Raw genomic sequence first — 27,931 nt, 5'->3', positions numbered from 1 at the left:
TGGGTGGTCTTAGTAAAAACAATTGAAAGAATTAATTAATTAAAAGACCTTCCTTGTTCAGTAGCAGACCAACGCTCAGTTATCACCTCAATATTGCTTATAAAATTATTTCTTCTTTTTGCAGATCTGTGCTCTTTAATTCTGATAATTACAAATTAATCTAGTTTCTATTTTCTCCCTTTCTTATGGTTGTAATTAGTATTATCATATATCTGAGAAAACCCTCGTTCTGATTAATTTTAGCTTGTTGTTTTCTAAGATTGATCTTAGATTATTCTTTTTTTAAAAGTTTGTTTTGGTTTGGTTTCTTAACTTTTTTTAGGTCATTATGATTTTATCAACACAATCTCTAGGTCTATGACACTTCTAAATCTCTAAAATGTGTACTTCTAACAGGTTACCTGCATCTCAGTGATATTTCTGTGATATCACATATTTCTGTGAAGGTACTTGCATGTTAGGTTCCTTTATGGTCAATGTTGTTATCATAAAAAAAATCCAACATGTTTGTAAACTTTTCTGTGCAGTGGTATGAGTTTGTTTCACTCCAGCATCCATTTGCCTTCTGAGTAGAATACTTGGGATATTTTAAAAGATAGTGCTGTTATTTCTGTGTCAAAAAGCATTCCCAGCCCAACTCAGTTTACTTCTTATTTAAAAAGCCTTAGCCACAATAACTGAACTGCTAGCTTATTTCTTACTGCATCACTTTTGTCTGTGAAATAGAATCTTTAGACAGATCTAATGGCTTGTGGAAAATAAGCATTGAATTACTGGGCAGTGTTGCTACATTAGTGCAGTGTTCATCTCAGAATGTGTTTTACTTGAGGTAAACTTGCATATCCTGAGCCATTTTGTTCATGGAGCTGAACATTACAGAAGCAGCCTTATGAGAAAACAACAATGAACAGCACCATTTAAGCAAATGGTTAATTTTATCTTTGTTTTGCCAAGTCACAATTCATTGTCTGTCCTGATGGCGCAAAACTAATTGTCTCTTATCACAGTTACATTACCTCCAAAGGCAAATAAAATTAATGCAAAGTAAACATCACCATGATCAGAGACTGACTGATTAAAAGGGAAATAAACTTGTATGAAGCTGATGCTGAAACCCACAACAGGATCTCAGAATTATAAATCACTGAGTTCTCCAGGTTATGAGCTACTGTTCCAGTTTGTTAATTTGCATTCTTTCCTTTAACCTTGGGTGGCCGTTAATGCATTGCTCTGCAGTGATTAATATGACTGATGAAAATAAACTATGGAAGAACAGTGTTGTAGTGCATTGCTGTATCATGTTACTTGTTTACAGCTTTTAAGAAATGTGTTTGTTCGTACAGATAAATCAAACCCTTCTAAGCTCTGTTCTGTATCTGAAACTATCATGTCTCACTATGCAACTTCTGAGAGGAGTCCCTCACTTTCAAGGAATTATACTCTGAATTGCAAAATGTCCAGCCTTTCTTTTTTATTTCTTCTCTTTAGTATTCAATCCCTTTAGCATTTGCCGTGTTTGCAGGAAGGTCCTGTTTGAGTGTGGGAGTTATTTTAATTCTTTCTTCACAGTTCACACTTTAAGAAATCTATACACTAAATTTCTTCTAGGAAATCTAAAGTAACTTTATCAACAGTCAATTGCTATTGAGTCAGAATGAATCAAGGAGTATAAGACATGACTATTGAGGTCAGGATCATCATCTGCCATTTTAAGTTTAAAAACCGAAAATGTCTGACTTTATTTAATCCCAGTCTTCAAAAGAGTGCAGAAACATTTCTAGGAAAACAGACATTTCAACCCAAGGAAAATTTTATATTTAGTCAAAAGTTACAATTAGTTTTATGTAAAGCAAGTACAATTCTAGAAAATGTGAAAGGTTATATATACATGGGTTTTGAAGACTTGACAGTAAGTCAAGTACAGGATAATTGATTTTTGGTGAATATGATTCTTAATTGAATGGTATGGCTTAGTCTCTTATGGGGAAAAATGTCTAAGAGTTGTTAAAACTCACACAAAAGCACAAAAAAGTTCAGAAATTGTGTTCTACAAGCTCATACATTGACACCAACTAGACAAATATGTAGAAGACTATTGTAAAGAAAAAAAATAACTATTTCCCATGTGCATTGGTGGTTGGACAATTCTGGAGGTTAAATTGTGAGAGAGTACTCACATGAACGTATACATCCCTGGAGGGCATGGGAAACAGGAGCTTCTCTTCAAATTATTCTTGGACAAGACAAAGCCTATCTCTTCTCAGCAAAAAATACAGTAGAGAGGACAGGGTTAATTAGGTGTATCTATAATAAATATTTAATATATGGCATATTAAATACCTCAAAGAGAATGTGTCAGGACATTGATGTGGGAGTCTGAGTGAATCCAAAACACCAGGCAAAATGGGAATTGCGAGCCTCCATTCTCTATCTGAACATATGAAGCAACAGCAAAAGACAGAATCTAGAGGATGGAGTTACTTGGGGAATGCAGTGAAATATCTGTATGCAACTTTCTGAAGGAACAGTTTATGATTGTAGGCAATGTTCTGTTTATTTCACACGCACTTTTTCATTTCCAGTCCTTCAAATGGCAATCTGTGTGTCTCTTAGTATGTATTTATATATATATAAAAAAAAAAAGTAGTTTTTTTTCTTTTTTTTTTTTTTTTTTTAACCAACAGCTTTGTCTATTTTCATATAATGTGGTAGGTGGGTTATTTTGCCACAAGTAAACTGTCTCATCAAAGGCATAAATGGGGTGCAGGCAACCTGGAAGCAGCTAAATTGCAGGGGTTACCTTTCGTAAGCTGAGGGTCTGGACAGCATTCACTCGTAGTTCCCAGAAGCTCATCATGGAGGCTATGTTGTCAGATACTAGCTTTGAGGGGTTTTTGCTAGGCCCAGGGAAGTGTTCCTCTTGAGTCACCAAACTGCCCTTCTGCAAAACAGCAGAAGAGAAAGTTTAAAATAGAGAAGTTCACTCTTATGGTGAGGATTACCAAGAACTAGAATAGATGTCCTTGGAGATAGTGTAATTGTTGTCTTTAGGGGTTTCTGAGAGCAACAGTAAAGAAAACCTCTCTCAAGTATGACAAGACACGGCTGATGTATTTTTCTGATACATATTTTATTTTCTAAAATCTAACACCTGTAACATTTACAGAAAGGAAAATGCATTACATTTAATATTGTTGTCAAAACAATAGTTGAGGTGTCAAAATACTCACTTCCAGTTGATCGTATTTCGCACAAAAAACTAAGCATGTAATAAAGATGAACTGAATTCTTCTATCTGTTCTACTATTTTTCAATTAGTTTCACCTTAGGAAAACTGTAGAACAGAATTCAAAATTAATTTTTTTGCCATTGGACTTGTATAGCCGTATTATTATGGTCACAGAATACCATCATCACTGTATATAAGAGCAATAAGCAACCACGGCTGCATTCCCTGCAATTGAATGGGTAAAGAGAAGGTGAAACTTCTTTCAAACAGCAGGAGAGTCATCCTGTAACGAGGGAATTTATATGGGGCAAACATATTTAAGAAACATAGAATCATAGTTTGTGTTGGAAGGGACATTCAAAGGTCATCTAGTCCAGCCCCCCTGCACAGACATTTCAAATAAACTTGTTCTAGGTTAAATGCAATTTCTTACTTGTTAATGCATTATTGGCCCATTCTGAAATCTTACTGACGTCCTTTTTATGTATTTACCAATCCTTCTGTTCTTCTGCAGCATGTTCTGAGGATTAAAGAACAAGTCTTTCTCTCCCTTTCCATCAAGATCAGCTTTTTACCTCACATGGAAAAGATTTCTTACAAGAATGTTTAGCTGTGGCTTCTGGCAAGCACCAAACTAGAACTCTCCACAGGCCTCCTAACAGGTAGCTAATGCTGGGCCCTCTGTGCTGCTCTGGTGACCATTAGCCTGTTGGCTTAAAGTTAGCATCTTTGCATTATAGCAACACAAGAGAATGCTAAGCATCAGTAGTACAACAGTGTTTTGTTAAAAAGAACAGTTGGAGAAATCCTGAATTGACTCTTAGGTTTGAATGATCTTTATGTGCAAATTTATGAAGCAGGTTTCTCACATCAGATACATAAATAATGGTATTTGAGCATAAAGCCAATTTCTAGATGAGTAAAATGGCCTCTTTCTGTCTTAAAATGTATGACTACATCACCTGCTTTTCAGTCATGCAAGGAGAAAAAAGTTCACAATGTTATTGTGATCCTGGTCAGCTGGTTATTTTTAGCTTGAGCTTGCACATTTAGCAAACTCCCACAAGAGGGAACATTTTTTACCTGCAGCTGATCAGCATTCAGAGCTGCATGATGCCATCCATTTAAGCATCAAACCAGCTATTTCAGTCTTATTTTTGCAACCAAATACTTGTTCAGTACTGGGGAAAAGGTGCACTCATAAGAAATGGCATAATGTGTTTCTGATTTCAAAAGCTAAATGCAAATACTGATTTATGAAGCCTCTGGCACTGAGTAATAACCACATAAACATTAGCATATGTATCCTCTGTCAATAATGGCTGTAGCCATTAAAATTATCCTAGAGTAAAGAATGGAATTTTCACTGTATTTATTAAGGTTTCTTTTAATTTTTTCATCTCTACATAGTTAAAATTTTACTAGAAGCTCCTATTCAACTCTAAACCCCATTCTAGTTAGGGTTACATTTTAGGATAGGCAGGATCTCTTCTAATTGTGCTTGATCACTTATAGAATCATAGAATATTTAGGGTTGGAAAGGACCTTAAGATCATCTAGTTCCAACCCCCCTGCCATGGGCAGGGACACCTCACACTAAACCATGTCACCCAAAGATTTGTGCAACCTGGCCTTGAACACTGCCAGGGATGGAGCATTCACAACTTCCTTGGGCAACCCATTCCAGTGCCTCACTACCCTTGCAGTAAAGAACTTCCTCCTTACATCCAATCTAAACTTCCCGTGTTTAAGTTTTAACCCGTTACCCCTTGTCCTATCACTACAGTCCCTAATGAAGAGTCCCTCCCCAGCATCCCTATAGGTCCCCTTCAGATACTGGAAGGCTGCTATGAGGTCTTCACACAGCCTTCTCTTCTCCAGGCTGAACAGCCCCAACTTTCTCAGCCTATCTTCATACGGGAGGTGCTCCAGTCCCATGATCATCATCGTGGCCCTTCTCTGCACTTGTTCCAACAGTTCCATGTTCTTTTTATCTTGAGGACACCAGAACTGCACACAATACTCCAAGTGAGGTCTCACAAGAGCAGAGTAGAGGGGCAGGATCACCTCCTTCGACCTGCTGGTCAAACTCCTTTTGATGCAGCCCAGGATACGGTTGGCTTTCTGGGCTGCGAGCGCAAACTGAAGCCAGCTCATGTTCATTTTCTCATTGACCAGCACCTTCTCCACAGGGCTGCTCTGAATCTCTTCTCTGCCCAACCTGCAGCTGTGCCTGGCACTGCTCCGACCCAGGTGTAGGACCTTGCACTTGGCATGGTTAAACTTCATAAGGTTGGCATCAGCCCACCTCACAAGCATGTCGAGGTCCCTCTGGATGGCATTCCTTCCCTCCAGGGTATCAACCGAACCACACAGCTTGGTGTCATCGGCAAACTTGCTGAGGGCGCACTCAATCCCACTGTCCATGTCACTGACAAAGATGTTGAAGAAGATCGGTCCCAACACTGATCCCTGAGGGACACCACTCGTTACTGGTCTCCAGCCGGACACTGAGCCATTGACCACAACTCTTTGTGTGCGGCCATCCAGCCAGTTCTTTATCCACTGAATGGTCCATCCATCAAATTGATGTCTCTCCAATTTAGAGACAAGGATGTCGTGTGGGACAGTGTCTAACGCTTTGCACAAGTCCGGTTAGATGACATCAACTGCTCTACCCCTGTCCATCAGTTCTGTAACCCCATCATAGAAGGCCACCATATTGGACAGGTAGGATTTCCCCTTAGTGAAGCCATGCTGGCTGTCACCAAGCACCTTGTTGTTTTTCATGTGCCTTAGCATGCCTTCCAGGAGAATCTGCTCCAAGATTTTGCCAGGCACAGAGGTGAGACTGACTGGTCTGTAATTCCCTGTATCATCCATTTTCCCCTTCTTGAAAATGGGGGTTATATTTCCCTTTTTCCAGGTGTCGGGAACTTCACCTGACTGCCATGAGTTTTCAAATGTGATGGACAGTGGCTTAGCAACTTCATTCGCCAGCTCCTTCAGGACCCACAGATGGATTTCATCAGGTCCCATGGACTTGTGCACGTTCAGGTTCTTAAGATGGTCTCGAACCAAATCCCCTTCTACAGTGGGCCTAAGGTCTTCACTGATTGCTTCTTAACCTGCCTGAGGAGGTTCACACCCCAAAAGGTTCATCTTTCTCCCTACCTAGCTAGCCAGAAAGAGGTAACCCAGGGTAATGCCATGTTAACATCTGGAAAGGCTTGGAAGTATGCTCTACAGTTTAATATTATTATATACCTTAACAGAGTCATGTGGGGAATGTTCTCAGAAGGATCCTCACAAAAAACCCTCCTTCTGCTTGCTGGTGTCTCCTGAATTCATTCCAACTTCAGGGTGAGATGCTGTCTGAATTAGTGGATATATATAAGGAATCATAAGAACAGAGAGGGACAACCCAATGCTTTGTTTAATTACTGCACTGCACAGGTGTTACAGTTGATTAGAAAGGTGAACTTCAGTCCAATATTTAAATTGTTCATTGTTTACCAGGAAAGAGCCAAACTCTCTTTTCTTCCCTTCAAAGGCAAGGCAGCCTACTGAGCATTTGTAAAATATCTTTCTTTTTCTCTTTTAGTCCTTCTTGTAGATACTCCTTGATAATACTATGGTAAATTCATAGTTTTTCAAACCTCACATCAAGGGGATTCTGTCATTCACTTTGCAGTTGCTGAAGGTGCTGAGCAATGCATTTGTCAGAGACTTCTTGAGGTCCCAGTGTGCCATTTTCCATTCTCATTCTTTTTAAAGATTTCCTGAAATCTCCTGCCTCCTGTCCACTTCCCTCTCAAGAACTCCCTGCCCTTTTTCCTAGAATCCCAGTCTAGTATCCTTAATTTTTAACTCCTTGCCAAAGTTTCTGTATGTGTTCTAGGTGGTTCTTTCTTACCCTCATTCCCACAGAAAGTACTTCCATTCCCTACTTTCATGTTTGCATTTCTCTTTTCCGACTTCCCTCAAACATTTTTTTTTTCTTTTTTTTTTTTTTAGGTCATTCAGGATGCTGATGTTTAAAAACTGCACAGTACACATCAATAGGGAGATGATGAAACTACTATTCCTCTGGAAGGTGTTACTGGCTGGCAAAACCTGAGACATCCATCTGCCTTCAGTTACAAAGGCACTTGAAGCTGCTGGGTATCTGACCGCAATGTCAGATATCCACAGAATCCAAATTTTTCTATATTTCTATCATTTTCTCCTCCAGCTTCCATTGATCCCAGTAGCTGCTTAGGGGTTGAACTCAAAAGTTCTGTTACATTATATACAGCAGAGGAATAAGAGCACATAGGTGGGAGACCAGCTTTGCTAAGTCAGCAAAATCATTGAAACTTGAGAACGTTAGAAAGTTCTTAACAGACAAGGGATACATAATCTGACACAGATGCCAAAACAACCCTCACCCAACCCCCTCATTGTTAGTTGCTCCAAGTAACTAAGTCTGATTTTTGGGGAGATGTTAGCTTTAAATCTAAACAGAATAGTAGTACTTGTAATTTTGTATGCCCAGATATCCCCTTTATGTACTTGGTGCTTCTTAAAATAAGTTTAACAATACTCCTTACAAAAAGTATGCCCTAACATGTAAAAGCTGATAGATGTATGAATTAATTCTGATGTCTTATTGAAGGCTATGCAACATTCATGGACGTTGGTCTGTCCTCTTCCATTATATTTAAGGAAACGTATGTGACTAATAATAGTTACTATTTTTTTTTGAGATTCTTCTTTCTATTTTCTAAATTGAACCAAACCACCTGTTTGGTGGGTGTCAGATTATTATTTTTGTGACTTGTTGTTTGGACTGAAGCTGGGCTTTGGACTGACTGTACAGTGCGGCATTCTTATCTGACATTCAGGTTTGTAGCGTGGTGTTACTGTGAACACCCATTATGGATAATTATCTGTGTGAGAAGGAATCAATAATGATTGTGATTCGAGTGTAAGCATCTTAACTGGCAGTTAAAGAATAGACTGTATAGGAGTCTTGCAATTAGGAATGAACAGGTGGAGAAAGTTAGTTAATGTAAACTTGTGCTCTCACTTGTACAGCATATCTTTTCCTTTTGGCTTCCATGTCCATTTTGAAGTCAAACTCCAGTCAGAAGGAAATGTTTAGTGCATTTACTGACCCCCCTAGCCATCAGAGGAAAAGTTTACCATGTTCGTCCTGAAAAGCCCCATGTCAGCACAATTACAGACATGCCAGGTGCCAAACACTAGTGCCCCTGGCAAGGGCAGGCCAGGCAAAAACGAGTAAAACTGGATCTGGTAGCATCAGCTCTTCCTATGCATTCCTGCTTCTGTGTCCCTGCCTCATCTGTCATATGTGGGAAAAGTACCACTTTTATCATCAATGCTCTCCAAAGCGCAGATTTTTTTTAAATTTTGTGAATATTCCTGTGAGTAAAATTCAATTGCTGGATGGGTTTTGGTAAATAAACACAGAACAACCATGAATGCTGCTCAAGCGAACTAAAGCAATACTGCTGGGAAGTGTTTGGTTTAGTAGTGGGGTGTTTTAATGCTCAGTACTTCAAGAAAGCAACTAAGACATAAACTCTTAGGCCTGGTAAGAGTTGGTGTACTTCTGAACCATCAGGGAAGTTAATTGGTTACGTATTAACTGCAGTCCCAAGTATACAGACTGTTAATGCCCAAGAGACATGTTTCATTTCCCTTATACAAAGCATTCTTTCTGCTCTCACACGAACAGCTCCCATGTCCATGCTGTAGCGTTTATAGTTGCATTAGGATGACTATATGCACTGGACTAAAACTACATAACATTTATTCAGAGTGACAAAATGGCAATACCAGATACTCTTCCCCCCTTTTCACCTTGGTTCCTGTTGTGATATTCAGCAGAGCACCTATCAAAACCAGCTGGACAATCAAAAGGTTTTAGTGGCATCAGTATCTTGACAGACATCCTTAAGGTATTTCTGTTAAATTGCTATTGGTTTCTTCAAGCTAATCATTCTTCTTTAAATCTGAAAAGTTCTGTCATTGGAAAAACACTGAAAAGAAAAAGGAACAAAAAAAGTTTCTTAAATCTTACTTGCAAACCCTAATGAGAAAAGAAAAAAATAGAAATCTGTCATCTCATTCAGAAGAAAGAAAAAAATGCTAGTTTTTTTTTAAGTGAAATAAATGCTTTCCCTAAACATGATCGCAGTTGACAAAATGCTGAATGTTTAGGTGGCAATTATAGCTCTTTCAGAGACTGTCAAATCTTGTCACAACACATGTTATAAATGAGGACAGATTTAGACATCCTTTCTGACAGTTATGTGTGGGATGTGGATGGTTGGCAGTTAAATTTCAAATGCAGGGAAATTTTCCTTCCAATAGATCTTTGCTTGTTTATTAAGAGGGAGTTACCGTGCACTGAATCTTGTATCTACCATGTGCAGCTTTTCTTCCGTACAGCATTTGACATTTCACTTTAACTTTCTTTGTGACAGCCATCTGAACACTGTTTTGGGTAAAAAGTAGCCTACGGTGCTCTGGAGATGTATGCAATTTTCAAAGCTCTTGATGTTTTCATAGTGAGATTAGAGCAGGAAATGTGTCATATTATACATAGATGGGTAGAGAGCAAGAAAGCAAATAACAGAAACTGCGACAATACTGATTGAAGGGAGCAGCTTCATAATGCACACAGAAAGTGGGATAATGCACTAGCCCACATTCATCACAAGACATGTAAAATGTTGATGAAGTATTAGTAATAACAAAGTGGGTTGTAAAGCACAGTTCATGTGATGATAAACTATTCAGGTGTCACTAAAGGCTAAACCTCACATTGATTTCAAACTGTTTCTGATGTGGCCAAATGGCATGGGGAGAAGAGAGAAAAGAGGAATCATACTGCCATGAGCAAGAATCCTGTCTAGGTCAGACAGAACATTTTTGGAAGCTCTGGCAGCAAGCATGCTGAAACAGCCTTAATATCACTTTTGATGAGTGGAGCATAAGCCTGACTGCAGCAGCCTCAATCTGCTACCCAGCACAGTGACAAGCTTTGCATTCACCCTTTCTGCAAAGGTCAATGCAAAGGTGGGAAGGACAGCATCTCCCAGTCAGATTATGTCCAGCATACACTGCATTATATACAGTAGTGGAGAGAAGGGAGCTGTAGCTCCTTTAGTCCCTGCTCCAAGTTTTAATAATCCGTTCAAGCTCTTGGAAGTATCTCCTCCCGGAAGAAACTGGTAAGAGGAAAAAAACAAAAATTGTTCAGCTATTTCATAGTCTACTTACACTTCCATATAACATGTTACAGACTTTTATGAATGGTGGTGTATAAAATCCCAGTGAATTAGGTAAGTGTTATGCTAGCATTTCACGGAGCTTTTGAAGAAGGAATGTCTATGATATCAGGACCTTGCGACTTCTACTTAGCTATAGTAGCAGCCAAACATAACAGAATTATTTGCGTTTACTGTTAAGCAGATATTTGAGTAGTTTGCTGGACCGGGATCAAAGTGCTCATTGCATTGGAGGACTGAACCCATAAACTGGAACACTGTGGGCAGCTATACGTTTTGCAGAGCTGAAGTTTTTGTACTTTCTATTTTTCTAAGAGTGACAGTGTTATGTAACTTGCATATAGATGTGTTCATTCCTAAGGATCAAAAAATATTCAGAAATATTTGTGAAATTCCATCTCGAGTAGTACAGCTTAAGTCCTTGAATTCTGAATGGGTATCTCTTATGTTTCTGTCTGGACACAGACCATTCACTTCGCCCTAATGACATGCTTCCAAATAAATGCTTGCTATTTCACAAATGTGAAAATAAATTTACTGTTTCAATGTTCCAGGACATTGGCATTTATTGGCTCATTTGGGAAAACAACAGACTCACGTGGGTTATTTATACTCTATTTGAATACTGTTTGGAAAACAGGTACCAGCATCTCACATCTCAGTGCTCTTCATGAACAGGGCTATATATTCCCAGGCATCTTCCCTTCTATTCCCTTGTATGAAAAAATCTTAAGGGGTAGAAGATTACAGGAAATCTCAAGTATACGTAATTAATTTTCCGATAAATTACTAAAATGTAACATAGACTCATATATTGACAATTTTTTAATTATTTGCTCAGTTCCTTACTGAGCTTTCATGTCTCTTCTTGAATTTAGAGGTTGATTCACTATCTATGAATAAATTCTACCCAACAGCATTTCTCCTTCTCAATCATTTAACCAATAAACTTTGTTGGTAATGAAATATTACCAAATGTTTGTCTATTTGAGAAGTATTTTTATAAACATAAGGAAATGTCATATTTGTGTGTATGCATCCAGAATAAAAAAAAGAATTAGCTACTTCAGAAATAATGTTATTAGTTTATTATGGGAGTACACTATCTAATTTACAACTTGAGGCAGTAATTCTGATTGTAATGGAGCCTATCAGAAAATTAGAGGCAACAACACTTTCAGCCCTTTTTAGTGTCTGAAAACTAAAATTATAATTGTCTGAGCTTTCCTCAGACTTATTCTCCTACCTGTATTCACATATTTCTAATTATGGGAATAAAAAGAGAGACATCCCCCTTAAGAATAAAATGAGCCATATATTCTCAGATAGTATTTGTAAGGGTACCGTTGACTGAACTTAAGAAAAATCAAAATGCAACAGCATATGCTGGGCTGCAGCAAAAGGAGCGTGTCCGGCAGCTTGAGGGAGGTGATTCTCCCTCTCTACTCTGCTCTTGGAAGACCTCACCTGCAGTACTGCATTTATCTCTTGGGCCCTCAACACAGGAGGCATGTACACCTGTTGGAGCAAGTCCAGAGAAGGTCACGGAGCTGTGAAAGACAGCTGGGAGAGTTGGGGTTGTTCAGCTAGGAGAAGAGAAGGCTCCAGGGAGACCTTAGAGCAGCTTCTAATGCTTAAAGAGGGCCTGCAAGGAATCTGGAGAGGGACTTTTTTAGAAGGGAATGTAGTGATAGGACAAGGGGCAATGGCTTTAAACTGACAAAGGGGAGATTTAGATTAGATATTAGGAAGAGATTCTTTCCTGTGAGGGTGGTGTGGCACTGCACAGGTTGCCCAGAAAAGCTGTGCCTATCTCATCCCTGTAAGCGCTTAAGGCCAGACTGGATGGGGCTTTGAGCAACCTGGTCTCTTCAGGGTACAACACACTGCATGAAAGCTTTCAGAAACTGGGCATTTGTGCAGTAGATCGAGTATGTGTGACTTCTACAAAGTTATTCAGCCGCCTGCAAAAGAAAGGTAGGCTGATAAAAATTAAACATGGCCTCAGTATTTCCTGAATTTGTTTGGTTGAGAGATAATAATTTTGGCAAAAGTTCAGAAAGAAAAGAATGAAACACAGTAGAGTACAGAAAAAAATTAAAGCGGAATATTTAAAATAGGCCAATTACTAATGGGATTTTTTGTCTGTAAAAGACACCCCCTGTTAATTCCCATTTCTGACTTTCCCCTGAAATCATTTTGGCCACTCTCAGAACTGTCAGGAGCCTATCAATGTCTCTGAATCGAATGCATGAGTGTTGTCAGTTTCCACTTCATTCTATAGTGTTAAAAAGCAAATCAGTGCAATTTTAGAAGGAGTATCCATTTGATAATCTTGAACACAATACAATGCCTGGATGGCATAAAGTTAATATATGAATATTAACTTTTAAAATCTGTAATTTATGTAAGACTAGACATGTCTCTGCTTGGTGGTAGTCTGTAAACGAGATGGGCTATTTTCTGTCAACTCTACTGATAAAAATTCCTGTAAGACTTCATGTAATAAAAAGAAACCTTGTAAAGAGTGAATAAAAGACAGCAGACACCTATGGTGGGATCTATCTCACCAAATTTTTGGCACCTACATTTGAATGAAGATAGAGTTGTTTTCTTGAGGTATTTCTCTCTATTGCCTGAGCAGGGAACTGAGGGTAATGCAGTCCACTAAGTTAGGGCAAATGAGTTTCATTTCTGGTGTGAAAGCAGGATGCCAATACAGATTGCTGTTTGTAGGATGCATCTGTTGGAGGATGCTGATACAGTGTGGAAAGAGAAAGAAACATTTTTGGTATTTATTGGAGAAGTAAAGGCTTGATGCTGCAGACACCGAGGCTCTATGACTCCCATTGGCTTGGAGAAGTAGTGATGGTGCTTTGTACCTCACACTACTACAAGTTTAGCATGTTGCCTTCCTCCTGTGTGCTGAGTGCCTGCTGCAAGGTGCTGAGCAGCCTCAAACCTCATTAAAGTCGTTGGATAGAGCCCTTAGCTATCTCAAGAGATGAAGCTGCACTATTTATACTCTAGGAACATATGTATACTGTACTATTAGTGCTAATATTTTTGTCAGAACACTTTTTTAAAGAAAAATGTGAGAACATTTGTGGGCAGTAATCACAAAACAGGGTTGACAGCTCCTTCCTTCTCTTACTCAGTCACAAACATTTTTCCTTTCAACAGATTATGAAATGTAAATGGAACTGGTCATCTTCAGAAACTAGTGTGATTTGGTTGATAATACGTGAATACCGAAAGGGAACTGACAAGGTTATAACCAAATAGAAACTGATACTAGCAGGGTGCCTGCGGCCCCGACTTGAATTGAAAGAGGAGCTACACAGCCTGACAGTAGTACCTGTGAGCAGGGAGTGCATACTGCATTCACATACTTCTCCAAAGGGGACTAAGCCACTCTCTTCCATTGCCACCTGCCTAGCAGTTCTATGTCAATTTTTATTTCACCAATAGCCTTCCATAGTCACGGAAGTCAATCAATAATGAGGAATACATATTTAATGTTAATACCAAATGTTATTACAAAACTATCCTAGGTCTGTGTAATGACCTGTTTAAAAGTGGAGCAGCCATGACAATGGAACCTATTTTTAAGATAGATGAGACAACAGAAACATCTACAGCACATATCATCTATCCTAGCTGGAAAAGCCAAGACCAAATCAACAATAACCCTTCCTCAGGGCTGAGACCTGTGCAGGAAAAGCTCTCTTTCCACACACACCATGCTTCATACTCCCTGATACTAAGCCATGGGATCTCAGGCAAGAAAATCTACTGGATATTGAAATTTCAGAACAAGAAGTATGAAATTACAGGAAGGAATAATAATGTCACTAAATTGTTTTGTCGCCCAGAAAATTACTTGCTCAGATACTCACATAGAGCTGTTTGTTGCACTTGATCATCAATGAATCATCATCAGGCCCAAGCTGCCTGCATCAATCTTATCAACAGATAGTGTAGTAACTTGTGCACGTTCTCCATCTCTGTCATCTCTACAGAGCGTGGGATAAGAAAAAAAGATAAAGCAGAAAGCTCAAACATATCCTACCTGATGAATCACTGTAGTGAGGAAGATTTGTGTAATTACAAGCTCACTCATTCATTCAGAATAACATTACCTGCTAATGCAGTAATAAGTGCATGATAAAACCAGACAAAATCCACCTGAACAAGGTTTAATGACTCCTGGTCAAGTTTAATGACAAGGTGTTCCCCAGAGAGTTCCTCTTCTCAGCTTAAACATAGCTTGTTTTTAAAAGAGCAGCTCAGTTAGGAACTGCAGAAATTGACCTGTAATATTCTTTACCTTCTAACAATGATTATGAGCAACAAATAGAGATACAGCAAGTGCACAGGCCAGGCATTTTATTTTTGTAATTACTAAGTACTTTTACAAAGACTAATGCATCTGGAATTTTGTAAGCTAGATATATTTATGATCTGTGGGCAGTTCTCAATATAGTTATGATCTATCCTTGTATAGATAAATCCATTTTCTATTCAGGGTAAGTGAAGGAATACTTTCATGCTTGCTAACTTAGTAATGGCAAAGAATAGAAACCACCTTCCACATTGTGGATCAGCATGACAAGGCTGAAAAAGGTGCTCCATCCTGTAAGCCAAGATTTGTACAATGAGGTTTGAATACAAATGCACTCCTTTGGTGGACCTGTACAGCGTGTGCCAGGAAGAAACAAGGACATCAGAAAATCAAGGAGACAGAAAGAAAACACCTGGAATATGTAAACATGGCACAGAACAACAGAACTTGCTGCTTGGCCTGAGCAAGACTCTGGATAATACAGTCGCTGGAGTCTACTGTCAGATGACTTTGGGAAAGACACATGGTTCAGAATGAGCAAAGGACAAGGTCAGCGGTCAGAGCAGGATTAGGACACGTGAGAGGACACCTGGACCAGTATAATGTGACATACCAATGTCTTCAAAGCAATGTTGAGAAAATTTGGCACCTCAGCTGCAGAAAGAAATGGAAGAAAAGGATCCAGACTGCAACAGCCAAAGGTGTTTAGGATCAGGACAGAAGAGGATTCGGGATCAAGAGTGAAGGGCAATACAGGAAAACAAGAACAGGGCTCAGCTCCATCTCCAGTTAGTCCAAAGCCAATGGGAAATCTTTCAACAGACATCCAAGGCTTGGATCTCCTTTGTATGTGAGCGTTTGCCAGTTCTGCACAATTCACCACAGCATTATAGGCATTTAAAAACATTTGCTTTATGTGAGTGAAAGACCCAGTCTGGAGGCACAGTGCTGTGTCAGGGCAGTAGTGTGCAGGCTTGGCGTTATGTCTGGTCACTCATTTCAGAACTTACTGTGTTTGAGGAATCAAGATATGTTTATATTCTCTGCATACAAGTAGGTCAGGACCAAAACCCACTTGACTCTATTACGTTTCTGAGAAATACCCCACAAATTTCCAAATATTGGCTAACCACTGGAACTATAAAAAAGAGATAATAACATGTTTAATTTTAACAACCTGAATAGTCCTATCGAATGTAGATATGCGAACACATTCCTGAAAGCCCAGGCACCGAAAAAGCTAATCGTACATTAATTATTTACAGTGTGAAGGAGATAGATTTTAATAACACATTTAAACATATCTAAAACTATTCTTTTTTTTCAATGTTAGTACAAAAAAACCCTATTAACTTTAAAATGTTGGCATCTGTGTTGATTTATTGAGATTGCCTACTTCTGTAGCAGTTAAGTGGTTATTTACAAATTGTGTAAAACTGTCTGATCAGCTAAACCACTGATCTTTTTTCAGGTAAAAAGCAACTGCTTTCTGTAAACAAAATCAACAATTATGCCCAATTTGAAACATGTGAAATTATAATGTTAATGAGCCAATGTGCATGATACTAAAAGGCCACTAGTCTTACCCACAAGAAGACTTTAGTTAGTTCTCAGTCAAATTAACAGACGTGGCAAGTAAGTTACACCCCTTCCTGAAACCTAATGTTGATGTTTTTCTTACAGAAGACAAATCTTAACATTTTAAAGGAGGAAGTTATGCAAACATTCTTAATAAAATGCGAATAATTGCTATGGCAGATACCCTTAAAAGCATTAATACATCTATAAAGCATACATAGAGAATTGCACAACACTGGTTAAAGTGTTGTATTTTTTAGGTACATGGTGCATGGCTAACCTGTGCAACTTTCTAGGTATCTACATTAAAAAAGGGATCTGAAGCATTGCAAGGATCTAGTCCTATAAGGTGACAAATGAGAGGCAGCTGGTACTGATTTCTAAAGAGGAGCACAGCACGTCTATAACTTCCCTGAATAGGAAGATAAAAAGCAGAGCCATGAGTTCACAGAATCACAGGGTTGAAAAGTACCTTAAGATCGTTTAGTTCTAATCCCCCTTTCAAAACTGGACAAGAATTTAAGGAACAAACACCAGCTAAATTCTGGGGTGTTTATTCATCTTACTCAGGAAGTACATAGCTGCCTCCTTGAACTTCAAGCTGAATTTAAGAATCATCTCTGAAAAGTAGATCTTGTCAATCTGCACTGGATGTAACTAGAAGCATAGGTGTGTTGCAAGATTACTCCAGAGAAGAATAATTGAAGCCTCTTGACTGCCAGAGATAATGAAAAGAATCTACTGCCTGGCAGTCCAGGAACAGAAATGCATCCAAAAGGACTGATAGTTTCAGCAAAGAGCTGGCACATAACATCGACTAATAGGGTAGACTTACATTTTTTTCATTCCTCAACAGTTCTCATGGCAAAGCATTACTTCCATCTTACTCAGATCTGCACGTTAACAGGCACATGTAGGCTGGAAGTCCAGTTTGGTCTTGCTAAATGTGAAGGATTATCTTCTGTTCATCTCAATGGGTTTCACTTTTTGTGAAATGATAGCTCATGAACAGAATGGGAAAGGGACATAGCTGAGTATTAATTTTAATGGTCACACAGTACAGAACATCCTAGACATTCCCTTTCAGCGAGGGGATTGCACACTGCTTGATGAGCCTTAAGTAGTGCTTGATGAACTATTATACCTCACTGCCATTTTATATCTTCAAGTAGTTTCTAGTGAAAGCGTGGAACTTCTGAAAGCCATTTTGCCACAGTATTAATGATAGTAAAATCTGTGCCAATGTGAGGAAGGTTTGCTGAATGCTACACAGTTGTGTGGTTTAATTTTTTTCAATTATTTCAATACTTTCAGTGTTTTCTGGGGTGGGGGGAATTTTTTCTCCTAGTGCTTTCATTAGGCCCTACCTTGAGTGAGGAACCATGGGGAAGACCATTTTTCTGTTCCAGCATGGTTTTCAAAACCTTTTGGGGCCCTCCCAAAAATTAGCTTAGTGATCTTCTGTGTGATAAATGTGCAAGCTTTTGCCATTAAAAAAATCCAGTTATTGTAAATTACTGGTATGTGAACAGCATCATACAGCAGCAGACCCCAGTTCACAGTGTGGCAGAGATGAAGCTAGAAGGGTGACTCAAGTCTCTTTTTAGGGATAAAAATGCTTTAAGGATTGCAGCACCTCATCTCAGGTTTTATAAATTACAAGTTATAATGCAGGCATATTACTTTCTCTTCTCACCCCCATGACTTTCGATAAGTGTTTGTAACAACTCAGAAAGGCAATGAGAATATAGAGAATGCTACATTTGAAAGAGCTACATATATTCACTGCAGCAAATCAGTCAAGTCTATAAATCATATTTTGATCAGCAGAATTAAGAGTAGATAATGTAGTAATGCTATCGCAGTAGCAGATCTCACAAAAGCAAGATAAAAGTTTCCTAAGTATTACCACCATACACCACTTCATTATATTATTAGCACTGAGTGGAAGTGAGTAGGGGCAAGCACAGTAGTAACAAAACCACATGGCTGTCTCAGAGATGCCTGTTATTTTCCAGTATAAATTCAGGAATTCCCAGCGTAGCATTGGAACAGTGACTAGCCTTTTAGAATGTAATTGTGATGCCAATGCCTCCTTCAAGTAGACAGAGGACGAGAGTACATAATGAAACAAAAGTATGCATCAGTTTGAAGGGTATTGATCTGTCAGAGAAACCGTGCAGTGTGATTTCATTAGCCTATTTGGACCTAGATGTATCTGTCACACGGCACTCCATGACTTAACATCTAGCAATCCCATTGAAACTGATTTCCGCACTAGAACACAAACCAAAACAATATGATGAGATTCCTCTCCAAGTTGAAACACACACAGACACAGTTTTGTTTCTAATTTTGAGAAGTGACATTTATTTTGAGGGTCACAAAACCCACTGCTTACCACAGTTGACTTTTTATCTGTTGCATCCCTTGAGCAATAAATGACATTCAGGCCCAAATTCAAAACCACTTTCTTTAGCTGCCAGCTGTACCTTTTATACTTAACTAGTTCTTCAGCAGTCTTGGAAAGACCAATTTTAAACATTTGTTTCAGAGAAGCTAACATCTGAAACCAATACGGTGGAAAGAATAATCAATCTTAAAATATAAAAATAAAATTAAAAAGAGTAAAACAGCTTGAAACTTCTATGATAAGTGAAATACATAAAAATACAAATGTAAATTCCAAAGCCTTTAGATGGAATTTAGCTAATGACTTTTTTTTTAAATTACTTATATTTCCAAGAACTGAACTGCTTTGAGACTAACCTTTACCTGGAACGAGAGAAATAAAAGGAGACACTCCTTCCTCTCCCAAGTAATAAAAAAAATCTATCCATAAATTTAGGTTAGAGATAAACATAGTTAAGATAGGTTCCATAGACTAAAGGGCTTCATAGACCATACAAAACAGCAGTGGGAAAAGGGAATCCTGAAGACCGTTAATCTTTACCAGAGACCTAATGTGGGTTCAGAAAGACGGGCAACCTCCAGCTGAATATAGTAAGAGATATCAAGGCCGGTAAGTCGAGGGGAAAGAAGCACTTACAACAGTGTGCAGTCACCTCGGGATGTCACAGCCCCAGGCACAGTAACACCCACCCCGCAAGGGCCACGCAGCAGCTCCTACCCGTTCTCCCTGCGGGGAAAGCCGGAGGCCGGGTGAAGGCAGCGGCGGTGCCCTCCCAGATGCGTGTCCTCACCGCACCCCGCCGGGCTCCGCTCACCGCTCCCTGGGCTAGCGGGGAGCAGGGTGAGAGGCAGGTGCATCCCCTCCCCTGAAGGAGGGCAGCGGAACCAGTGCAAGGGGTGAAAACAACCGAGCGGCTCCTCCGCAACCGGCCAACACCAGCCCCCGAGGAGCGGCGGTGAAAGCCCGGTAGAGCCTCGGTGAGGCCCTTTCCGGGCACCGCGGCCGCGCTCCCGCCGCTACAGACAGAGCCATAGCCAGGTGGGAAGCAGGGCCCAGCGCGGGGGTCCCCATCAGCGAACCCCGACGCTGCCCGACCCCACCCGCTCCGGGCAGCCGGGCCGGGGGAACCGTGGTCTCGTGCCCGAAGCGCCTTCCTACCCCTCTGTCCGGGCAAGGCGCCCCTTCAGCGCTATCCCCGCGGTGGCGTGGCGCTACACGGCCCGCCCAGCCCCCAGCGGCCGCGGCGGGGACCGCGGCACAGCAGAGCCGAACCCAGCGGCCTCCCCCCGCCGCGCCGGGCGGCTATTTTTAGTAAATCCTCCCCGCGTCGCCACGGGTTGCCGCGAACGCAGCGCGCAGCTCCTCGCCAGCTGCCGCCGCCCCGCCCTCCGCGCACGGCACACGCTCGCCCGCCGCCGGCGAGATGGCCAGCTAATCCCCGAGGCAGCAGTAGTAGCAGGCGCCGCAACTTTCCCTCCCCGCTCCGATCCTGCCCCGCCGCGCCGGTGGAAGATGGCAGTTGGGGGAAGGATTGGAAGTTGCAGCCCGCGAGCGAAGAGATAAGGCGGAAGGAGGCGCAGGAAAGTGAGTGGCACCGGCCCTGAGTTCTGCCCGGTCCCCGGCCGTTGTCTGTGACCTGCTGGGGTGGGGTTTTGGGAGACCTTTGGAAGGGTTTGGGTAAGTTGGGCCGTGTCAGGGCGGGCAAGGTGGTGGTGTGGTGTGTCGTGTCGTGTGGGAACAGTCTCCCCCCCCCCCCCCCCCCCCGGCAAGTTTCGCTTCGCAGGAGCGTGAGTGGAAAAGGAGTTTTCTGGGCGTCTGCTCTGCCTGCCTGGTGCGTGCGCGCCGTACTTGGCCCGGGAGCGGGGTTCCCTTGCCGTGTCCCCCTCCTGTGGGGTGCCGGGCCGCAGCTCCGGGCGGGCAGGGGCCGGTTGCTGGAGCCCCAGCGGGCAGGGAGAGCGCTGGAAGCTCCCCAGGGTGTGCTGGGTAGCGGGAAGCAGGGGAGGGCGCCGGGGGAGCTGCCCCCCGTCGGGACCCAACGGGAGCAGGTGGGAACGGAGCGGTCGGCAGGGTGCTCGTCAGTCAGGCACCGCCGCTGGGCTCATGTCGGAGCGGCCCGGAGCAGGCGGTGGCCGGAGGGCGGGCAGGATGCATGCCATCCCGGCAGTGGGGTAGCGTGGACAGAGTTCTGTGCAGATGCATGTTCGGTGTATGCGTCCTGGCAGGGCAGGTTCCAGGGTAGCATGGCTGGGCATCGGACGGTTGGGTGGTTTCCAGCAAGGGTACGGTTGTTTTGACTCCCATAAAATGCCTGGATTTTGATCAGAAATGGAATATAATAGCAGGCAGTAGTCATCCATGCTTATCACTGTTACAGAGAGAAAAAAACAGGTATTACGTGTAATGCACAAAGCGTGTATTCATCTTTGATAGATTTAGCCTGAGCTCACGGCAGTTTGTGTTTCTAAGTGATCCGAAGGGGTCTAAACCCACTGTTAGACTACATGAGGATTTAAGAGGGGATGAATATTTAAAAGCCTGAACAATGACAAGGAAGTAGGAAAGTGAATTGTGGAGACCTATTGACATATGAAAATGCGTGAATGTGCTTTTCTCATGCAAAAGCTGTTGAGAATCTCTGTCAGAAACAGCGCAAAACAAGTGCTGAAACAGAAACTGAGGAATTTTAAACATATTTGTCTTTCAACATTGCCAGCTTTAGTTCCTTGATGCTTTGTTTTCTGTGACAGAATAGTTTTGTGACAGTTACTCGGGATTTAATTTGCAAGCTCACAAAGGCCTGTAAGCTCTGCTGAGAACTCATGAGCAAAAGGAAAGGTATTTCACATTAATGTTTTTCAAATACCCTTCCATATCTCCCTTCTCTCGTCTCTTTTCCTCCATCCCCCCTCAGCTCCTGAGCAGCTTTCCTAGTTCTACTGAAGATAATTAAAATTATCTTTTTATTGAATGTTTCTCAATTTTTTTTCTCATGTCTGGTGCATTCCTGTATCAATGCCCTCTGCCTACATATGTTTTGTACCCAGAACGCCTACTTTGTTGAGAGACAAATGCAGGCTTGTTCTCTGTCATAATACCGGAGCAGTCTTGGAAGGCACTTCCATCCCTTCATACATTTCAGTTGCATGGTTATTTGTATAAAATAAATACCTCAATAATATATGACTCAATGATGCAAATAATACACTATTTTAACTCCTGTTTTTCATTATGAGGGCAGAGAGATGATCCAAAACATTGGGAAAAAACTTGCCATGGCCTCAGTGAAAACCTGAGATCAGTCATATTTACCTACCACTGGTCCTAACTTCATACAAATATTGAAATAACTCTCTTTTGTGTGCAAATGTCATTGTCAGTTCAGAACTCTGAAAGCGAGAAAAACACTTGGTGACCGAGTTGGTACAAGTGCAGCACCAGAGTTAGTTAAGCCTACCTAGAACACTATTCTGGGTGTCAGATTCCTTTGTATTTTGGTATCAAAGTCTACGTGAATGTGTAAAACACCCAAATATTTTCAACCTGATGTTAAAATGGCAGTTTTGAAAAGAGTAGTGTTTGTTTTTCCATTAATCTGCTTTTCCACAAATGAAGAGCAATCTACAGGGTGCAATGGGAACAGTATTTCGTAAGCTGTTGTGTATCTTCTGTTTACCACCATCTTCCTGTGCCCAGAGCAGATTAAAATGGAAAGTGAAATTGTGTCTTCACTACCGAAAGTCCCAATACATGCTTCATTTGCTGCAGTTGTTCCTATTCAAATTTTCCTGGGAATAAAAGGCAATATTATGATTCAGTGGCATGTAACATTAAAAAGAGATTCAGTTATAAAAAATATGTACTTTCTAAAAATCATTTAAAGTGGAAAATAATTTTCATTTGTTCATCTCACTACCTGAGATAGTCCCATGGAAGTTGCTGTTAAAAATGTAATTTACATCCTGAAAATACTGATCAAATTCATGTTTACCCATCATGAAAATGATATGAATGCCAGTTTGAATTACCATGAATGCAGGGGGTCATGACTAGTTGGATTAGTTAGTTTCTTAGTATTCAACTAGTGCTTGGTAGGAGAAATATAGTTTTGAAGATACTTGAATCCTGTGTGTATGAACAACTACAACCAATGAAAAATTACAGAAATGTTGAGATGTTACCTGGTCACCTCCAAAACGGTAAATTAAGCATGTATTCACCAGACTGCGTGTACTGCTATTGTTTCATGTAATCAATATTCAGATTAGATAATTTAAAGCTACTTAAGGTATGTGTATACAAACTGCAATAGACAGTACTTCTGATTTACAGTGTAGTCATAGCTGAATCATAGCTGAGAGAGGTTACTGTATCTCAGGAGTGAGTGTTTTTTCCCTTTTACAGAAGGTGTTTGAAACAGATTTGCTGAGGGTTATATGCTATGTCCTGTATGCATCTTGTTTATGTGAAATTAGTTTTCCATAGGAATTTAAGTTAATGAGTACTTACCAGTTTTCCAGGTTCTTCTAGGGTGAATAAGAAACTTTTTTTCCTGTTGCTGCATTTAAGTAGGAAGGTACATAATGCATTTGCTGGTTTGAATTAAAGATAGCTCTCATGTAAAGACAGAACATTGGACTATTCCATGAGGAAATCTGTTTGTCATGCTTCGGGCTTTCAGCAGTGATTTCCAGAGAAGAAAGCTTTTTTTTTTTCTTTTTTTTTTCCCAGAGAAAGTTACATTACTGAATCACTTAAGTTTAAATTGTTTACTGAAACTGGTATGTGAGTAAGGCATATTAAAGCTATCATTACTTGATGAAATTATGTTTCATTTGCTCCTGGTTTTGAGTTTTTAGGTTAGGATTCTCTTACATGACCAACTAATCTCTCACTTATTTGATGTGGCTTACTTGGAATGAATGCATTGCGAATGAGAGTGTATGTTGGGTAAGGCTGCACTAGTGTTGACCTTTACACAAATCCAGGTAGATGACATCAACTGCTCTACCCCTGTCCATCAGTTCCATAGCCCCATCATAGAAGGCCACCAAATTGGTCAGGCAGGATTTCCCCTTAGTGAAGCCATGCTGGCTGTCACCAAGCACCTTGTTGTTTTTCACGTGCCTTAGCATGCCTTCCAGGAGAATCTGCTCCAAGATTTTGCCAGGCACAGAGGTGAGACTGACTGGTCTGTAGTTCCCCAGGTCATCCATTTTCCCCTTCTTGAAAATGGGGGTTATATTTCCCTTTTTCTGGTAGTTGGGAACTTCACCTGCCTGCCATGATTTCTCAAATATGATGGCCAGCGGCTTAGCAACTTCATTCACCAGCTCCTTCAGGACCCGTGGGTGGATCTCATCAGGTCCCATAGACTTGTACATGTTCAGATTTTTAAGATGGTCTCGAACCAGATCCTCTCCTACAGTGGGCCCAAGGTCTTCATTCTCACAGTCCCTGTGTCTGCCTTCCAAGACCTGGGTGGTTTGGTCAGAGCCTTTGCCAGTGAAGACCGAGGCAAAGAAGTCGTTCAGAACCTCAGCCTTCTCCAAATCCTGTGTAGCCAGTTCTCCCAAGAGCTTCCTCCCCAAGAACATAGGGGGCCTATGTTCTCCCTAGTCTGTTTTTTATTTGCTATGTACCTGTAGAATCCTTTCCTGTTATCTTTAATATCCCTAGCCAAATTTAATTCTAACTGGGCCTTGGCTTTCCTAACCTGCTCCCTAGCTTCCCGGACAGCATCCCTGTACTCTTCCCATGCCACCTGTCCTTGCTTCCACTTTTTATAAGCCTCTGTTTTCATCTGAATTTTCCTCATCAGCTCCTCATCCATCCAAGGAGGTCTCCTGGCCCTCCTGCTGCACTTCCTTCTAGTTGGGATGCAACACTCCTGAGCTTGTAGCAGGTGATCCTTGAATATCAACCAAGACTCTTGGGCCCCCCTGCCCTCTAGGGCTATATCCCATGGAACCTTACTAAGCAGGTTCCTGAAGAGGCCGAAGTCTGCTCTTTTGAAGTTGATATCATACTGTTGTTCTCGTGGCCTTCCACCTGTACACCTTGGTGCTACTGTTATGTCAGGTTTCCCATGGCAAGTAATTGCCACTGGTGTAAGTCTCACTCTTTTTCACTATCCTTTTCTTGCACTGTTTCTTGCAGTTTTTAGTTTGTATTGGGTGAAAGGCAAATGTCTTATAAGTGTTACCCAATGATATACACAAAGCTCAACAGCCAGTTTGCTTGCAATACCAGCCTCTTATCAAAGACTACTCCAGTCAGTGTTAATAGCATCATTAAGTGGGGACAGTCAATAGGGAATTTGAACAGATCAGGAAGAAATCTGTATAGTTTCTATGGGAAAAGTAGTGTGGTGGACCAACTTATGCATTAGAAAGGACACCTGGGAGAGGGTGCTTATTAGGGAGGCCCTGTCAGTTCTTTTCTTGACTACCCACTGAAATGAATGATGCCTTTCCCCTTTCCGTTTTCTCCTTTGGCTTTTATAGTTCCCTTTCCCTTTTTCTGTGTTTGTCTCTCTCCCCCTTCCCTCCCCCCCAAGACACTTTTATTATGGTAGTTGACGCATGTCATCAGCTATAAATTCTACAAGTAAATCAAGAAGGGATGTAAAGATGCTTACAGACTTGTAATGAGAAGTCTAGGTATGTGTGCCAATAGATTGGTACATGGTCAATTTATACCTGTTTAAATAAAGATTATTTGATAACTTTCCTGGGTTTACTTTTTGTTCAAACAAAAATCATACATCCTCTAAGCCTTCATTTGGTCAGCCTGAGTTTACCTTTCTGTTTTGTTTTCATGTAAGAATATCTCTATTCCTTCAGATATCTTTGTGCCTTTCTCTGTCCTTTTCAATCTGAATTTCTATTTCTTCAGTAAGTATGACCAGAATGGTAGTCTGTGTCCATGGAAATCTCATCAGTGCCCTGGCCAAGGGTGGTAATACTCAATGTCTCTCCTTTTTTTTTTTATTTTCCACTAAGTGTGTACTGATGTGTCCTAGGATGCGTTCAGGTCTAACTGAAAGTTTCATTTCCTGTAACTTTTTGCAATGCTCATGATTACACCAAATCACAGAAGCGTTCAAGTTGGAAGGGACCTTAGGAGGCATGTAGTCCAACCTGTTGGTCAGAGTCGTCATAGAATTCAGACCATGTTGCTTAGGGATTTGTCCACTTCTGTCTGAAGACCTCCGAGGAAGGAGCTTCCACAACCTCTGGACAATCATACTCAATACTTAATTATCCTTATAGCCTCATATCCGATTTTTCTTCTTTATGTTTAGTCAATAACCTCCTAGCTTTAGTTCATGCCTGTTGTCTCTTGTTCTTATGCCATGCATGTCTGTGAAGACCCTGGCTGCATCTTGTTGGAAACGTCCTCATAGGCACTGGCAGGCTGACGTTAGGTACCCACTAAAGCCATCTCGTCACCAGCCTGAACAAGCTCAGCCCTGTTAGCTTCTCAATAGGCTGAGAAAGTTGGGGCTGTTCAGCCTGGAGAAGAGAAGGCTGCATGGAGACCTCGTAGCAGCCTTCCAGTGTCTGAAGGGGGGCTATAGGAATGCTCGGGAGGGACTCTTCATTAGGGACTGTAGTGACAGGACAAGGGGTAAGGGGTTCAAACTTAAACAGGGGAAGTTTAGATTGGATATAGGAAAGAAATTCATTACTGTAAGGGTGGTGAGGCACTGGAATGGGTTGCCCAGGGAGGTTGTGAATGCTCCATCCCTGGCAGTGTTCAAGGCCAGGCTGGACGAGGCCTTGGGCGATATGGTTTAGTGTGAGGTGTCCCTGCCCATGGCAGAGGGTTGGAACTAGATGATCTTAAGGTCCTTTCCAACCCTAACTATTCCGTGATTCTCCTCACAGAGCAAGTGATCCAGCCCCTGACAGCCTTGATGGATTTAGGAGGAGGCATCTTTCAGTTACTGGGTGCTCAGGTGAGGTCTAGTGCTTTAGTGAAGGGGAGACCTAAAATTTCATATTTGTAAATCTATCAAGTAGTAAATAGCACTAGATTTTGAAAATCTGTGAATAAGGCAATGAGCAGCAGTGTACTGTCTTGAGACCATAAAATTAATACAAGCTGTTATGTGCTTTTAAGACTTTATCATTGCAGCTTACATAGAAACAGAGCTTATTCAATACTGCTTACCAGAAAAGTTCTTGAGTCATGTTATTTTGGAGTAGGAAGTAATGTGACATTGGATTTTTATTTTAAAAGACTTCACATGGATTTAAATATCTCCTTTATAGAAGCATATGAAGAAAATGACATGACACAGACATTCTGTATGTTTAGGCTTTTAATTATACAAAACTCTAATTATTCAAGTTTTTGACAGTTATCACTAAGTCTCTAGGGTGTCTAACTCTCGAACTGAAACCTTGCTTTGACAAGAGGTGGGTGAACTGCAAGCATGAATGTAAGATTTCCATGGGAAAAAAAAAACAAACCAAAAACCAGTAAATTCCAAATGGAAAATAAGCAGTATGCACATACTGTGTTTAGTTTGTAAAATATATGCATTATTGGCATTTTACCCGATTCACAGCTAGCTAGTTATTCAGTTGTTAATATATAGCTTAAATTTAGAGGAATATGATGACAATATACAATAAATCCAGTTACCACTTTAATCTTTTATGTTTCCTCTTTTCGTAGACAATATAAGCAACATTGATTAATTAGCCATGCTATTAATTAGGTGGAGTTTTGATATTTCATGTTGGAGTTGAAGCTGTTTTGGGATATAATTACTCTGTATATTCTCTGAAAACATATATTGAAAGATCAGCGAGTTGAAATGGAAAATGATATTCAATAGATAAGAAGACTCTTTATTATCTGCTTTATGTGGGTTAGGTCTGCCCTGCTGACCTCCGTCATCCACACCAGAGGTCTAGCTGGAGGTTGTCACAGAATCCTTTTTGGCTTCTGCGCACTCAGCTTTCTTTCCATATAAATCAGACTTAAGAGAGCAGTGGGGAAGTGAAATTCAGTCTCATCAACGGCAAGCTTGAAGACGTGGTCAAGATGCAGTC

The 27,931-nt window shown here is 40.9% G+C and overlaps 1 long non-coding RNA gene across 1 annotated transcript; it reads right to left on the bottom strand.

Moving 5' to 3' along the window:
- Window positions 1–8,366: 8,366 nt before the first annotated feature.
- LOC133277416 (uncharacterized) lies at window positions 8,367–19,824 on the bottom strand. Its single transcript, XR_009746195.1, has 3 exons — window positions 19,570–19,824; window positions 14,430–14,537; window positions 8,367–9,276 (listed from the first exon to the last, which is right to left on the bottom strand). It is a non-coding gene; the product is annotated as an uncharacterized LOC133277416 (long non-coding RNA).
- Between the last annotated feature and the right edge of the window lie 8,107 nt (window positions 19,825–27,931).

The sequence above is a fragment of the Pezoporus flaviventris genome, unplaced genomic scaffold (assembly GCF_033815535.1).
Source record: "Pezoporus flaviventris isolate CSIRO_AGI_PZ_B2104156 unplaced genomic scaffold, CSIRO_AGI_Pfla_v1 ptg000055l, whole genome shotgun sequence".
Taxonomy (NCBI): domain Eukaryota; kingdom Metazoa; phylum Chordata; class Aves; order Psittaciformes; family Psittacidae; genus Pezoporus; species Pezoporus flaviventris.
This window is presented reverse-complemented; position numbering and strand designations above follow the sequence as displayed.